Genomic DNA, 11,275 nt, shown 5'->3' on the forward strand with positions numbered 1-11,275 from the left:
GGAGATGATATTTGAGCTGTTATCTGAATGGAAATAACAGGAAGTAAGGGAGAGGGTTGAGGAATATCAATTTGCTAAACCCACTGACTGAAACAAAGACTTCCTGGAGGAAGTGAGTTTATTGAATGAAGGAAGGGAAATCTTGGGAAATATTTGAGAATTTTAGGAGGATAATCATGTGAGTCATTAGACAGGGGTTAGTGAGAACACTGTTGATCAATCAGATGGTAATTCTAGTAGTGTATTGTGGAGCCTGTTCTCTTTTGTTAGTAACTGCACGTATATACCTAGCTGGCGGCAATGATGCCAACACAATGGACAAATAGGAGAAAATGTAAAAAAATAATCGAGGAATATACTAACATTTGTTGAGCACTGTTGGTAATCATTATCCTTGCAAATTCCTGAAATGTCATACAGAACTTCACTGGGAGTTGTATGCCAGAAAAATCCAGTGTTCACTGTGGAAGGTAGAGAAAGTTGGAATTATTGTTAGTTCTTCTGCCATGTTTGTCATCCTTCCTATCCCTTCAAAATGTATGACCTTCTATTATTCCAGTCTGTTTTTATGACTTGCTGGAGCCCACTCTGGATGCATTTATGAATGTAACTTATTAAACGCATGCAGATAAATATGAGTAACGACCTTTATGGTGAGTAGAGAGGGGAACTGAAGAAGATGCTTTTTTTGAACAGTTTTCATTTGGCTCTTTGACAGAAAAGCAGTGAAAAACTAGGTATTCATGTGTGCTTGTATGCTGTCATATTGCAGTGGATAATTGTCTCAGATGAAATATCTACGTACCTACATGGTACACATTTAGTAGGAGGTATCTATCCTGTGGTTGATTTCTCAGCTAGTATTTGACAAAGCCTGTGGGTGAGGTTTCTGACACCTGTCAGAGAGATCACGGGAAATGCTTTCTCTGGAAGTACATGGAGATAGAGCTGACTGGGCTCTGGCTGTTGAAAAGAGAGTCCTCAGAGAGAGAAACATGCTGGAGCAACTGACTGACATTCCTCATAGCTATTCCTGATAACTGTTCCTCTCGGTGGGCCTCAGTCTGCCCATCTGTGAAACCCATCTGTGAAATGTATGTATATTGAAAATGCTTGATGAATTTATGTGTCAGGAAAAAAAACTAAAAAAGAAGACATTCACCAGTCATGTAGTATTTCTAGGGATTTGTAATCAATGCTTATGGTTCTGTGCAAGTTGAATTCTGTTTTTGATTTATGTCTTTCTCAGTAAAATGCTGTACGTGCGCATGCATGTAGGTGCTTGTGCTTACTTTGGAGAAGGACCAAAGAGGATGAACACATTATTCTATTAAAATACAACACATTGCAGAAAAATTTGGAGTTAATTTACATACTTTCAAAAGGCCATGGTATGAAGCATAGCTGTCCAATAAAAATTTCAGGGATTATGAAAATATTCTGTATATGCATTGTCTTGTATGATAGCCACTAGTCACATGTGGCTGTGGAGCATTTGAAATGTGACTGGTGTGAATGAGGAACTGAATTTTTAACTTAATTCAGTTAATTTAAACAGCCACAAATAGTTGGTGGCTACTATTTTAGAAAGAGTAGGTCTAAAGAGATGTTGAGGTTTTGCTTTTAAAAGTCAACATCTAATTAGGCAGTCTGCAAGATCGATTATTCTTGGATTTGGATTATTAGTATATTTTGTTGTGTTTAAATGTGCACCAGTTCCCACTCTCCTGCCCATTCCCTCTCCTTCCTGGTTTTACACACACACACACACACACACACACACACACTCTTCCTTATTGCTAAGCACTAATTTTTTTTTTTTATATCCACACTTCTTGTGGCAGTACAATGTACATACTATGCTACATCAAAATTTTCACCATTTGTTCTCCTTTAAAATTAGGAACCAGATGTCTAGCCTGATTTAAATTCTCAAAGGTAATTGATATCTTTCATGGTGGTCAAATCTTTCTCCTTAACTTCTGGTTATCTCTACTAATATCAGCCCTTGCTTTAAGATTGCTCTTTAGCCTCTTTGGTGCTATGACATCCTGAGTATATGTCTTTTTCCAGTTATGTTTTCCTCTTTTTTCCAGTGTCCTTTAACATTATGGACATTTCCTACAGCTCAGATTTACTCTTCTGGATTCAGCTAAAAATTCTGATTAGGTTTTTTTTTTTTGTTTTTTTTTTTTTTTTTAGGAAATACATCTAATCCTCATCTCTCTAGTGATCTGTCTGAAAATCTCACACTTTCTCCTTGAGTTTTTTTATTTAATGTGTAAAAATGTAAGTTTAATATTAAAACAACTTTTAATTTTCCTATCAAAATGAATCCCCCATCCAGTGTTGAAATATACTACTGTATTTCCTGTTATGCAGAGTTGAAGGCTTGGTCATCCTTACTTTCCACACTTTTTGTGCTTCCTCTCAACTCAGCGTTTGCTGACAGTTCTTTTTCTTTTTTTTTAGTAATATATGGAATGCTTCATGAATTTGCATCTCATCCTTGTTGAGTGGGCATGCTTATCTCTGTATCATGCTGATTTTAGTGTGTGTTACTAAGGCAGATACAATTTTTCCTCTGTCATGGATGTTGGGTTATAACTAGTTTCTTTTTCTACTGTTCACTTGACAGTAGGGACTTGACTAGGGACTTCTTTGGCTTACATGTGCATTACATCTGTCCCCTAATTGGCGCTGTTACCTCCGGTCTTAATGGGGGTTGTACTAATGACTCCATTTCTATCTTATCTGCCTATTCTGCATTCATTTAACACTCTGGGTATGTTGGTTTGGTCACTCTTGGAGAATCATTCTTACTTTTCCAACTATATGCCTTTGCTTAATACTACCAGCTCTTCCAAAAGTTGAATTGTGCATTCAGATCTTACATGCCTAACCCTTCTATTCTGTTATTCATAGATTATTCACCAACCATGTATTGAGTGCTTGCTTTTGCAGGCATGAACTTTAGTGCTCAGCTCATAACAAGACAGAATCTCTGCTTTCAAGGAGCTTACATTATAATGGGGAATCTGACAAGTAAATAGGCAGTTATGGTGCAGTGTGATAAACTCGCATCATCATCTAGAAACCATCCCAAACTATTGCCTTCTCTAAACTCACAGAGATTACTCATTGACCACCTAATTACATTACTAATTTTTATACTATCACCTATCGATTTTACTATTATGTGTTACACTTATTTCCTCTATTAGATTTTAAGCTCCTTGAGGGTAGAGAATACATTTTATACTGCTGAATATATCCTATAGTCTCAAGCCCATAATATTTCATATAAAAAGTAAATATTAAGTGTCTGGAAATTTATGAGAGAGCCATATTTTACCTTTAAGAATCTTCACACTGCATAAGCATTTTTCTGTCTACATAAAATTCAGAAATGTGGTGAGAGAAGGTGAGGGTTTTTTGGTACTCAGTTTATATTGGATGATGGTGTTAAACATGTAAATTGAATTACTTATGCTATTTAAAACAAAATCTGTATTACACAATGTTAGGTGCTTATACTTCAGATTTCCCCCGATACAAAATACTTAATAAAAGTGAAATATAGAAATTAGAATTGTATTTCCAAACTATTATGAAATATATGTTGATACTCAGAAGCCAAGAGTAAAAGATTACGATTATTAAAGTTTAAAAACAGATGTTGATTTTGCAAAAAAAAAAATTAGTTTTTTATTAATATAGTTGGACTTATGAAGCCCTATTTGGATGAAGCCGATTTTTCTAATAGAATAATCTTTAAAGGTAAATATAAATAAACTATAGCCTTTCAACATTTTCATCAATTAAAAAATTATTAGATTTTAATCTAACTCTGGCTTATTCCCAGTTGTTGAGTATAATACTTCCTGGTAAATTAACTTTCCATACAAATGTTTTTCTCTCTGCTTTTTGTTAATTTAAACAACTTTATTAAAGCATAATTGTCATAAAACAAACCACATATTTAAAGTATAAAAATGGATACGTTGGGATATATGTATATGCCAGTGAAGCCATCATCAAAATTGAGATAATGAAAATGTGCATCACTCTTAAAAATTTCCTACGGGCACCTGAGTGGCTCTGTCAGTTAAGCATCTGACTTTGGTTCAGGTCATGATCTAATGGTTTGTGAGTTTGAGCCCCACATTGGGCTTGCACTAGCAGCACGGAGCCTGCTTCAGATTCTCTGTCTTCCTCTCTCTGCCCCTCCCCAACTTTCTCTTACCTTCCTTTTCTCTCTAAAAAATAAATAAACATTTAAAAAAATTTCTTCATTTGTGTAATTCCTCTAACCCCTCTCCATCTCCTCCACCAAGGGCAAACATGAATCTGTTTTCTGTAAGTATAGATTTGCCTTTTGTAGAATTTTGTGTAAATGAGTTCATATAGTATATGTGCTTTCTGGTCTATTTTCTTTCCTTAGTATATTTAAGATTTATCCATGTTACATTTAACAGTTCTTCACTACTTTTTATTGTCGAGTAAAAACACATCTGATTTTTATATATCAGTTGTGTATTCTGCAACTTTACATAATTTGTTGATTAATCTTAACAGCTGTTTTGGTGTGGAGTCTCTATGGTTTTATATATATACATGGTATATATAATATATCTGTAAATAGAGACAGTTTTACTTCTTTCTTTCCAATTTGGATTCCTTTTATTTCTTTTCCTTGCCTAATTTCTTGGGCTAGGACTTCCAGTACTGTGTTGAATTACTTAGTGTTTAATGTATAGCTCTTTTTACATCTTTGGTGAGATTTATTATAAAATATTCCATACTTTTTATGTTATTGTAAATGGTATTTTTTAAATTTCAAATTCTCATTTGTTGAGAGCATATAAAAATACAATTGGTTTTTAATATTTTTAATGTTTATTTATTTTTGGGGGGAGAGAGAGAGAGAGAACCAGAATCTAAAGTAGGCTCCAGGCTCCAAGCTTTCAGCACAGAGCCTGACACAGGGCTCAAACCCATGAACCACGAGATCATGACCTAAGCTGAAGTTGGACGCTTAACTGACTGAGCCACCCAGGCACCCCACAATTGGTTTTTGTGTAGTGATCTTTTATCCTGCACTTCAGTAAACTCATTTATTAGTTCCAGTGGCTTTTTGTAGATTTCATTTGAATTTTTTTATACAGATGATCATGTTGACTGTGAATAAAGAGTGTTTTACATGTTTTTATTTTTCCTATCCTTGATGCTTTTATTTCTTTCCTTTCCCTGATTGCACTGCCTAAAACCTCTAGTACAATGTTGAAGAGAAATAATGAGAATATACATCCTTGTTTTATTCCTTATCTAAGGAAGAGAACATTCGGTCTTTCAACATTAAGTGTAATGTTAGCTGTAGGTTATTTGTAGTTGGTCTTGAATATGTGGAGGAAGTTCTCTGTATTCTTAGTTCTGAGAGTTTTTATTAGGAATGGAAGTTGAATTTTGACAAATGATTTTTCTGCATCAATTGATAAGATCATGTTTTCTTATTTTTTTATAATGTTAATATGGTAGATTACATTGATTTGTGAACATTAAAACAGTGTTGCATTTGGTCATGTCAATTATTCTTTTTATTTATTGTGGGAATTGATATGCAAAGACTATGTTGAGGTTTTGTATCTATGATCATGAGAAACATTATTCTATATTTTCCTTTTCTTGTAATGTCTTCCAGGTTTTGGTATCAAGGGAATACTGATCTCAAAATGTGAACTTGAAAGTATTCCTTCTTGTTTAACTTTTTGAAGGTTTTATGTAGAATTTTTATTGTTTTTCTCTTAATTGCTTGGCCCAATTCACAAAAGAAGCTATCTGTGACTAGTGTTTACTTTCTGGGTGGATTTTTAACTGTAGATTAAATTTTGTTAATAGATAATGGACTATCGAAGTCATCTATTTGTTCTTCAATGAGCTTTATTAGTTTTGTCAAGGAATTTGCTCATTTCGTCTGACTTGTCACATTTATGACCATAAGGTGGTTCATTATATTCCTTTGTTAGTTTTAACAACTTCATTGAAATATAATTCATGTACCATACAATTCACTTGAAAGGTAATATTCAGTGATTTTTAGTATTTCCATGGGGTTTTAAAACTATTACCGCTCTCTAAGAATAGTTTCTTTGCCCTAAAAGAAACTTCATACCTATTAGCTGTTATTCCTTATTCTCCTCTCCCTGATAGCCCTAGGCAACCATTTTCTGTCTACTGTATCTACTTTCTATCTCTACAGAGTTGCCTATTCTGGACATTTCATCTAAGTGGAATAATAAATATGTGATATTTTGAGACTGATTTATTTCACTTAGAATACTGTTTTCATGTTATAATATGTGTAAGTGCTTACTCCTTTTTGTGACCAAATAATATTCCATTGTATGGATATATGTTATTTTGTCATTTATTTGGGAAGACCTTTATCTCTCCTTCTTTTCTAAATGACAGACTTGCTGGATAAAGGATTCTCAGCTGCATATTTTTTTCTGTTCATTACATTGAAGATTTCCTGCCATTCCTTTCTGGCTTGCCAAGTTTCAGTAGAGAAATCCGTCACAAGTCTTATAGGTCTCCCTTTATATGTTAGAGCACATTTCTCCCTAGCTGCTTTCAGAATTTTCTCTTTATCCTTGTATTTTGCCAGTTTCACTGTGATATGTCGTGCATAAGATCGATTCAAGTTACGTCTGAAGGGAGTTCTCTCTGCCTCTTGGATTTCAATGCCTTTTTCCTTCCCTAGATCAGGGAAGTTCTCAGCTATTATTTCTTCAAGTACACCTTCAGCAACTTTCCCTCTCTCTTCCTCCTCTGGAATACCAATTATGCGTATATTATGTCTCTTTAGTGCATCACTTAGTTCTCTAATTTTCCCCTCATACTCCTGGATTTTTTTATCTCTCTTTTTCTCAGCTTCATCTTTTTCCATAATTTTATCTTCTAGTTCCCCTAGTCTCTCCTCTGCCTCTTCATTCCAAGCTGTGGTTGTCTCCATTTTATTTTGCAACTCATTGATAGCATTTTTTTAGCTCCTCCTGTCTGTTCCTTAGTCCCTTGATTTCTGTAGCAATAGATTCTCTGCTGTCCTGTATACTGTTTTCAAGCCCAGCGATTAATTTTATGACTATTATTCTAAATTCACTTTCTGTTATATTGTTTAAATCCTTTTTGATCAGTTCATTAGCTGTTGTTATTTCCTAGAGATTCTTTTGAGGGGAATTCTTCCGTTTCGTCATTTTGGATAGTCCCTGGAGTGGTGTGGGACTGCGGGGCACTTCCCCTGTGCTGTCTTGAATAACTGCGTTGGTGGGCGCAGTCAGACCTGATGTCTGCCCCCAGCCCACTGCTGGTGCCATGGTCAGACTGGTGTGTACCTTCTCTTCCCCTCTCCTAGGGGCAGGATTCACTGTGGGGTGGCGTGGCCCATCTGGGCTACTTGCACACTGCCAGGCTTGTGGTGCTGGGGATCTGGCGTATTAGCTGGGGTGGATCGGCAAGGTGCACGGAGGGGGGGGCGCTGGAGGGGCAGGCTCAGCTCGTTTATCCTCCCGTGATCCACTTTGGGAGGGGCCCTGCGGCACTGGGAGGGAGTCAGAACTGCTGCCGGAGGGATGGATCCGCAGAAGCACAGTGTTGGGTGTTTGCGTGCTGCAAACAAGTTCCCTGACAGAAACTGGTTCCCTTCGGGATTTTGGCTGTGGGATGGGCCAGGGAGATGGCGCTGGTGAGCGCCTTAGTTCCCCACCAAGCTGAGCTCAACAACTCTCCCTCCTGTTGTCCTCCAGCCTTCCCGCTCTCTGAGCAGAGCTGTTAACTCATGACCTCCCAGATGTTAAGTCCCGCTTGCTATCAGAGCACACTCCGTCTGGCCCCTCTGCTTTTGCAAGCCAGACTCGGGGACTCTGCTTGGCGGGCAGGCCGCCCCTCTGCCCCGGCTCCCTCCCGCCAGTCCGTGTAGCGCACACCGCCTCTCCGCCCTTCCTACCCTCTTCCATGGGCCTCTCGTCTGCACTTGGCTCCAGAGAATCAGTTCTGCTAGTCTTCTGGTGGTTTTCTGGTTAGTTAGGCAGGTGTAGGTGGAATCTAAGTGATCGGCAGGATGTGGTGAGCCCAGCGTTCTCCTATGCCGCCATCTTCCTTGATCTCCTGTTAGTTTGTCATTTAATGGACATTTGGATTATTTCCACTCTTTGACTATTATGAATAATGCTGCTATGAACATTTATTTATATATTTTTATGTGGACAGACGTTTTCATTTCTTTTGAGTACCTAGGAGTGGAGTTACCAGATCATATGTTAACTCTTACGTTTAACTTTTAGCAGAACTGTCAAACTGTTTTTTTTTTTCAGAGTAACCATAGCATTTTACATTACCATGAGAAATATGTGATGGTTGTAATTTTTCTACATGCTCACCAATATGTGTTATTGTCTGTTGTTAGTGGGTGTGACATGGTATCTCACTGTAGTTTTAGTTGTATTTCCTTAGTGACTAGTGTTGAACATCTTTTTATGTGCATATTGGCCAATTGTATATCTTCTTTAGGGAAATGACTCTTCAAATTATTGCCCCAGTTTTAAATCAAGTTTTTATTTTTTCATTGTTGAGTTCTAAGGGTTCTTTACATATGCTAAATGTAAATTCTTTATCAGATACATTATTTTCAAGTGTTTTTTCTTATTCTCTGGGTTGTCCTCTTTCACTTTTTGATGGTATTATTTGCAGTGAAAATTTTTGAATTTGATGTAATCCAACTTAAACATTTTTTTTGTAACTTCCCTTGGTATTCTTTTGATGTCATTAGAGTCTGTAGTAATATTCTCTCAATTCTGATACTGTTCAGATCTTGATACTATTGATCCAAAAAGTCAAGTTTTACTTTCATTGAATTGTTTCTATTTTTTATTTTTTGTTATTGCACTATTTTCTTTAGTTTTCTTATGTTGAGTTTTATTACTCTTCTTTTGCATATAGTTTAAAAAATTGTAATTCCACTGTAGTTAACATACTGTGTTATATTAGTTTCAAGAGTACAATATAGAGATTCAACAATTCTATACATTATTCAGTGCTCATCATGATAAGCATACTTGTAATCTCCTTTACCTATTTAACCCATTCCTCCACCCACTTCCCCTCTGGTAACCACCAGTTTGTTCTCTATAGTTACAAGTCTGTTTTATGGTTTGTCTCTTTTTTTCTTTGTTCATTTGTTTCTTAAGTACTATACATGAGTGAAATCATATCACATTTGTTTTTCTCTAACGTATTTCACTTAGCATTATACTCTCTAGCTCCATCCATGTTGTTACAAATGGCAAGATTTCATTCTTTTTTAATAGCTGAATAATATTCCTGTGTGTGTGTGTGTGTGTGTGTGTGTGTGTGTGTCTGTGTGTTTGTGCATGTGTATACACACACATCACATTTTCTTTATCCGTTCATCCAGCAATGGACACTTGGGCTGCTTCTATAATTTGGCTATTGTAAATAATGCTGCAATTAATGTAGAGGTGTATACGTTCTTACAAATTAGTGTTTTCATATTCTTTGTGTAAATACTCAGTAGTGTGATGACTGGATCATGGGGTAGTTCTATTTTTAATTTTTTCAGGAAACTCCACACTGTCTTCTTCATTGGCTGCACCAGTTCTCACTCACACCAAGAGTGCACAAGGATTCTTTTTTTCTCCACATCCTTGCCAACACTTGTTTCTTCTGTTTTTGATATTAGCCATTCTGACGTGTGAGACAATATCTTGTAGTTTTGATTTTCATTTTCCTGATGAGTGATGTTAAGCATCTTTTCATGTGTCTGTTAGCCATCTGGATGTCTTCTTTGGAGAAATGTCTGTTCATCTCTCCTCATTTTTAAATTGGATTATTTGTTTTTTGAGTGTTGAATTGTATGATTTATTTACATATTTTGGTTTTAACCCTTCATTGAACATGTAATTTGCGAATATCTTCTCCCATTCATTTGGTTGTCTTAGTATTGTTGTTTCCTTTGCTGTGCAGAAACTTTTTATTTTGATCTAGTCCCAATAGTTTATTTTTGCTTTTGTTTCTTTTGCCTCAGGAAACCTATCTAGAAAAATGTTGCTATGGCTGATGTCAGAGAGATTACTGCCTCTGCTTTCTTCTAGGATTTTTATGATTTCAGGTCTCACATTGCGATCCTTAATCCATTTTGAGTTCATTTTTGTGTATGGTATAAGAAAATCATCCAGTTTCATTCTTTTGCATGCAGCTGTCCAGTTTTCCTAACACTGTTGAAGAGACTTTTACCCATTAAATATTCTTGCCTTCTTTGTCAAAGACTAATTGAACATATAATTGTGGCTTTATTTCTGGGATCTTTGTTTTGTTCTATTGATCTCTGTGTCTGTTTTTGTGCCAGTACAATACTGCTTTGATTACTACAGCTTTGTAATATAACTTGATGTTCAGAACTGTGATGCCTCCAGCTTTTCTTTTACAAGATTGTTTTGGCTATCTGGGGTCTTTTATGGTTTCATACAAATGCTAGTATTGTTTATTCTAGTTCTGTGAAAAATGCTGTTGGTATTTTGATAGGGATTGCTTTAAATCTGTAGATTGGGCAGTAGGGACATTTTAACAGTATTTGTTTTTCCAATCCATGAGCATGGAATATACGTCCATTTGTTTGCATTGTCTTCAGTGTCTTTCATCAGTGTTTTATAGTTTGCAGAATACAGATCTTTCACCTCTTTGGTTTAGTTTATAGATGTTTTATTATTTTTGGTGTAATTGCAAATGGGATTGTTTTCTTAATTTTTCTTTCTGCTACTTCATTATTAGTATATAGAAATGCAATGGATTTTGTATATTGATTTTATATCTTGTGAACTTACTGGATTTTATCAGTTCTAGTCATTTTTGGTAGAGTATTCATGGTTTTCTATATATAGTATCATGCCGTCTGTAAATAGTGACAGTTTTACTTCTTCTTTACCTATTTGGATGCCTTTTATTTCTTTTTTTGTCTGTGTGCTGTGTCTAAAACTTCCAGTACTGTACCAAATAGAAGTGGTGAGAGCAAAAGCATCTATTGCTTTTTCAGCTCTCTTGACATGATCATAATTTATCCTTTCTCTTATTGATGTGATATGTCACATTGATTGTCTGGGAAACTATCTCTCCTCTTTTCTGAATGATAGTCTTGCTGGATAGACTATTCTTTACTGCAGGATTTTTTTTTTTTCCCAAGCACTTTGAATATATCAATCAT

General features: G+C 35.8%; 1 non-coding gene across 1 annotated transcript; it reads right to left on the reverse strand.

Annotated features, from left to right (window-relative positions):
- Positions 1 to 2,472: 2,472 nt before the first annotated feature.
- On the reverse strand, positions 2,473 to 2,574 carry LOC131489849 (U6 spliceosomal RNA). The gene has a single exon (XR_009250772.1). It is a non-coding gene; the product is annotated as a U6 spliceosomal RNA (small nuclear RNA).
- Positions 2,575 to 11,275: the final 8,701 nt, after the last annotated feature.

The sequence above is a fragment of the Neofelis nebulosa genome, chromosome 1 (genome assembly GCF_028018385.1).
Source record: "Neofelis nebulosa isolate mNeoNeb1 chromosome 1, mNeoNeb1.pri, whole genome shotgun sequence".
Taxonomy (NCBI): domain Eukaryota; kingdom Metazoa; phylum Chordata; class Mammalia; order Carnivora; family Felidae; genus Neofelis; species Neofelis nebulosa.